Genomic DNA, 6,758 nt, shown 5'->3' on the forward strand with positions numbered 1-6,758 from the left:
TTGCTGTAGACCAGTGGGTGCGGAATCCTGAATAATCGGAGAAAGGGATGGGTTCCATAGCTTATAGTAAGACCTTTCTCCGTGGGAGCAAAAAATTACATTATACGTACAAAATTTTGCATCATGATCCGGGTCCAATAGTTCACACGATTCCATAAAGGACAAAACATACAAACATTCATTTTTATATATATAGATTTCGTGGCCGTTTTTTATTCTCTAAAATTTGAAGTAAGGGGGAAAACACAATAAAATTGATTTGAGAAGAAATTGAAAATTGTTGTCAAATTAAGTTACTATTAAAAGGAAACCATAATCTTATTCCAAAAGTGATGTATTTTTCAAACAGTTTTGAATTCAACTTTTTAAATTTTGAAGCGGTCGGTGATTTTAGCACATTTCGGCTTAGGATTCTTTGAAAAATGTAAATTTTCCAATCTATAAAGGTGGATTTTACATTAGTTTCATAAAGAGCTGAAGAGTTGATGATGCGATATTAAAAAACCAAAAACTGGAAATGATATGCCAGTTGATGTCAAAAATTTACAATTAACGAGTTTTTTCAAATTAGAGTTCCGATGGGATTGATTATATAAACCACGAGTAAAAAATTAGGTTGATTGATGTGGGAATTTACAAAAAAGTCGATAACATTATGTTTAATTTTCTAGATTGGCAATGTGATTTGAGCAAAAAGGTATTTTCCCGGAACAACTTATTCGTTCGATATCCACAAATATTTATAGAAATATTTTCCCCAATCCCAAGTTCATTATTATTGGGAACTAATCTAGAAAAAAATCCTTCAAAGTTCGATTAGTTTGAATGTGGGAAAAAATATCAGAGTAAAATTGAATGGTTCCCTTATTTATCCAAGATGAATTACAAAATTTAAACCATTTCCGGAGGTCTTTTCAGAATTATGTTATTCAGATGTATCAAGATTTTAAGAAAGTTTACTACAAAGAAATATGGAAATGTATTACAATCCCAAAAGAATTGATAGCAAATAGACCCATTTATGTCATTAATAATAATATTTTTATTGCGGTAACAATTATAAAATTGCATACAAACGTCACAAATAAATATTTAAATAATAAAAAGGTAGGCCCTACACTTCATTCGCTCCCACACACAGTCACATGGTTCTCTCATTCACTCTCATCTTCATTCTCACCAGACAATCCTGACACTGCCACACCAGAACCAGAGGATTGATGGTGTTAGTTTTTGAAATTTCGTCCCAGCGGGCTCTCCATAAACTCGTGACAACTGAGTAAAACACCCCCCAGACAGCAAAAAGATGTCTTAGTCGAGTTTTAAATTTTGTTGGTCATTCAATTGTTTGATCATCTTCAGGAGCTTATTGATTAGCTTGACAACAACCTCAGACGGCAAACGTTCGAATGCTGCAGTTCTGTGTTGTTGAACGCAGAAGTTGTCCCTGCCTCTAGTCCCATACTGGTGAACGTCCCTGTCTTGAGCCAAGTTACACTTAGAAACGGCAGTACAGGATAACCTCCAGGATATAGAGACAGGGCAAAGTCAGCAATCCAAGCTCCCTGAAGGTGTTTTTTCGTGAATCTCTGAAGTTTCAATTTTGAAATGATTCGGAACAGCTTTCTTTTGAAAATTCTAAATTACACGTTCGAATTTTGTATTTAGAACAGCTTGCCCACAGTATACAAACCGTATGTCAGATGTGGATATACCAAGCCAAAGTAGGCCCGTTCTTAGTATATCCAAAGAACAGAATTTTGCAAGGTTCCGTAAGGCATAAATGCCTGAGGAAACCTTTGAACAAATGCTGTCAATGTGATCGTCCCAAGTCAGCCCTCGATCTAGGTGCATTCCGAGGAACTTGGTGGAATCAGTTTCTTCTATTAGAACATCATCCGCCATCACGGCAGCGAAGTTGTCAGGTACTTGCTGTCGAAGAAAAAAAATTGACGACGCTTGATTTGGAACTGTTGGCCCTCAGATTTAGTGTTGAAAAATACTGAATACATGAATTCAGTTCTAAAAATGAGTTGATTTCTAATTCATCTTTTTGTTTTTGCTCTGAAGCAGAGAGTTGTGTCGTCAGCATACTAAACCATCTTCCCCGTAAGGATCGATGAGTTCAATCTGTTGACGTACACAAGGAAAAGGACAGGTCCAAGGATAGATCCCTGTTGGACACCATAAGTCACTTGAACCTTTCCTGACAGGGTATTCGTTAATCTGCACACTCTGGCTTCTATCCCTGAGGTAAGACGAGATCCATTCGTGCGGCAGACCTCGAACACCACATGTCGTCAACTGGTACAACAGTGTTTCGTGATGTACACAGTCATCCCCAAAATGCTTTAGAGAGGTCTAGAAATATGCTTAGCACATGTTCTCTTCTCTACAGGCCATCGACAACTATATCGATTAGGTCTGTGACCGCATCGATTGTTGATTTCTTTTTTCTGAAACCAAATTGGTTCGGAACAGAAAAATTTCAAAACGATCAAGAAAATTTTCAAATCTGACAAGAAAAATATTTTCAAGAAACTTTGCTCATAACTGGGAGGATTGAAATTAATTGGACGATAGTTGCTTGCAAGGCAAGAATCGTCTTTTTTGAAAATGGGTGTGACTTTCGCAGATTTCAAAAGGAGGGAAAAATGCCTTGTGCGAAAAGACAAGTTGATCAAATTTGTGAGTGGATCCAAAATATGCTTAGAGCAAACGTTTGAGCAGCCACACAGACATGCCGTTGATGTCACATGATTTTTTTGGTTTCAATCCCTGTATCACGCGGGGCCACCTCTTCCTCACTCACAGAAGACAGTGCCATGGATGAGACCGGTCCCATCGATGACACTTCGCTGCAATTGAGGCAGGCCTTTGAATGATCGGTCAAGTGATGCAACAGATGAAAAAAATGAGTTGAATTCACTTGCCACTTTAGAGGGATCTGAAATTAATTTCGTCCTGGATTTTGAGCTTTGGAATTTGGAAATTTTTTTGAGCAATTTGGGCTGTGTTGTTACATTTTTAATAATGCCCCAAGCAGTTTTGGAAAAGTTTTTCGCAATTTTTCAATTTAGTTTTAATTTCACGTGCTTTTGCAGATTTTATTGTTTTCCGATATTTGCTCTTGAAATTTCTAAAAAAAGTTTTAAATTGTTTCATTTTCGTTGCTAATGGTTAAATTTTGAGCCGTTCTCGTAATTCTATAATTTTCTTCGTCATCCAAGAATTTTTTGTTTTTGCTTGTTTTGCGCTCTTTAAAAATTTTTGAAAGGACAAGTTACATTTAAGTGATAAACAAAAAGATTATGAAACGCGGTTGTAAGCTTCATCTTACGCTTTCAAGATTTGGGATTTAAACTATCTGTTTTAGAATCCATGTAAACCGTAATGAAAGTGTAAAATCCTGTTTAAAACCTCTATAGAAGCGTTTAAGCGAATAACAGAAATTCAAACTTTTAAAATCTTACAAAAATATATCCATTTAGAATATTTACTTTTCTGATAATCCATAACCATGTTTTCAGTTTCTAAATCTATATTTTTATAGATTCTTCAGCCAGAAATATTTTTCAATAGGCTAGATCTGAACATTTCCCTTTAGAGCAAATAAAATACGCTGGGTTTTGTCATGATTTAAAATAAATCTAATTTGCTCTATACCAATCATCAGCCTGCTCAATTAAATAATTAGCAATAGTTACATCAGTTTTAGAAGTCAAGAGTGACATCATCCGCAAAAATTATAGTTTTACAGTTAATGTTTTTTTCAAGATCATTTATCATAACAAGACAAAATAGTGGACACAATACCGAAACCCTGTTGTACACTAAAGGCTACCTCAGCATAATCTGAGAAACTCTTTTTGAGTAACCTTTTTGAACCCGATTGCTGAGATATAAGAGTTAAACTGTGAATTCTCACAGCCAATTATACTACTATAGTGTTAAGCTTTTTCAGCAGAATATCCCTGTCAACACAGTCGAAGGCCTTAGAAAGGTCACAAAGCGCACATTGGTGTCATATCCACTCTTAAAACTGAAAGAGCACATGGAATACTAAATCCTCGACTGCGTCCTCCATGGACAGTCCAGATCGAAATCATATTGACTATTTGTTAAACAGCCTATTGTGCTCAAAAAAGTGTTCTACTGCAATTTCATTACTGATTCGTTAGACTTTAGCAAAAATATGTACCAGAGAAATCGGTCTGTACTTATTGACATCATCCTTATCACTTTTTTAAAGATTGACACTACTTTAGAAACTTTAAGCTTGGATGGGAAAATATCTTTCAAGTAGACTGGCATTAATGCATAAGGCTAAAGGAAAATAAAATTACATTCTTAAGTACAGTACTACAGAAGAGTATACCATATATATCACAGCTTCTCTTTGGTTTCATTTTGGCTACTATATTACATATGTTCATAGAAGAGACAGTACTCCATTTGAAGGAAATCTGAGGGGTTGCGACTTGCACGAGATCGGCTTCCGCAGTATCCACTTGAGGGGATACTCTGCCTCGCATTATTTATGGCCTCCAAAAAGAAGTTGGCGAAAACATCGGCAGCTGGAATAATCGTGATCGATCGTTAACATCTAACTCAATTTTAATTGTTAATGTTGTTTATGTAGGTATATAAATCAAATCAAATCAGTTTTTTATTGCCGGAACATTATACAAACGCAAGGCAAATGTCAAATTTGTACTTTTTACTTGCTAACATTTTTTGTCAAACACACCACAAGAAATCTCATTCAAACACACAATTTTTGCAAACGTACCTACATCCATTCATTCGCCAATTATTCCCACTTCCAGTGATAAATTTTGTCAGTCTTTTTAATTGGTGGTCTCCCAATCATAAGCAAAAAAACTCGTCAACATTATAAAATGTTTTGTGACACTAAAAAGCATTTCAAACGAGTTTTTAACACTTTGAGCGTTGGAGTGTTTTTAATCGAATCGGTAATTATCATATTAACCGCCCGGGGCGGAAAAATACGAGTTTTGCGTTTCTTAACTTATTGGAATCGTCCTATAATAAAAAAAAGTATAAGGTTTGATGGGGTGGAAATGAGAAATAACGAAGTTCTAGAAAATAAAAAATTAAATTAACTTTCCAGTAATATCTCCATGTTCTACATCCACGTCTAGCGTCACGTGACCTTTTGTGGCCAATGATTGAACCTCGTGATGACGTCATCGGTTGCGGCGCCGCCATCTTTGCAAACGTAAATTGAGAAATAATTACAGAAATGAGCAGAATTTTGATCAAAATTAATAATGTTTTTCTTAATTTCGAGAAAAAAATTAATTACGAGTGCCTCCGGCCATCGGATGTCAATAAAAGAAAAACATCCCTCGAGATAGTACCTATCAGTAAAATATAAAATTTCTAGAGGGGCTGATCAAAAATATAAATTGAAATGTAATGCAAAAGGCAATTTATGTAAAGTTTAAAAACTAAATAAATCATGAAAAACTCAAATATATAGATGGATATTAACAGAGAACACTTACCATTAGTGTGTTGGCGGATATAGCTAAACAGCAGCAACAAAAAAGTGGTCTATTACAACGAAACGACACAGTCTCCCGGTTTAAAAACACACCACTCGACCGCACGACGAAACAAATACACTCATTTTTAAAAATGCCCTGTTCTATTAAAAAAGAGATAATTTTCGTTTCGGTTAAAACGTAAGCTCTTTACGTGCCCTACGTACTAAACACTCCGACACACACCAATTCACTAGGGTTGGTTGAACTAGTGGATGGTTGATTCATCATTGTAAACTCACTCAACGCACTCAATCCGACGTACTGAACATCGATATCTTGTGTAGAACTGACCTATGCCCCGGACAACTCAGATAACAGGTATGCTATCAGGCTGCTATCAGTCCCGGCCGCAGATAATATTCAAGTAAACAGATTATCCAGACACAGCACACAAACTGAACATTAAAACATTAGAAACTTTACCACTTATCAATATATCCCCTAAAAATCATTGTTATTTGTCATTTGCCACCCCTAAGTACTATATATATTTTTTGTTCAGGAGGGTGAGCAGAATACGTTGGTTAACGTTCAAATTCGTGATTTGCCGCCCCGGCGTTTAATCTTACTGGTACCAATGTCCGGAAAAATCCTGTTTTCTTAACAATAAGTGTACAATTAATAAACATCTTCAAAATTAAAAAAAAAGTTATTTTGCAGGCAATAAGACAGAAACTTAACACAACATACAAACACTATCTGTGTGTTTTCATAGATAAAAAAAAAAAAAATGGTACAGGGTCTCCCTTTTATATTCCACTGCTTAATATATCAGGTCAATACTCTTTAAACCCGTATTCGTCTAATTATACAGCCGAACTAATAGCAATTTTAAAATGCATTGAATATATAAATAATTTAGACTTTAATGATTTTGTTATATTGACAGACTCGCAGGCAGCAGTAAGCGCTATAGAAAACGGCTTCGAAGGTTTATCGAAACAAAGTCTAATCTTTTCAATAATATTCCAAATATTAGAATCGAAGAGAAATATTACCCTGCAGTGGATTCCGAGGCATATACGAATTTGGGTAATGAAAAAGCTGATTAAATAGCAAAAGAGGCAATCAAAGATGGCACTAAAATAGAACAATTACCTATATCCATACACGATATCAAAGCGTACCAAAAACAACTATACTTCTCAAAACGTAACGATCTGTTTATCGGAATAAATAAAGCAC

This window comes from Homalodisca vitripennis, unplaced genomic scaffold, assembly GCF_021130785.1.
Source record: "Homalodisca vitripennis isolate AUS2020 unplaced genomic scaffold, UT_GWSS_2.1 ScUCBcl_5535;HRSCAF=12304, whole genome shotgun sequence".
NCBI lineage: Eukaryota > Metazoa > Arthropoda > Insecta > Hemiptera > Cicadellidae > Homalodisca > Homalodisca vitripennis.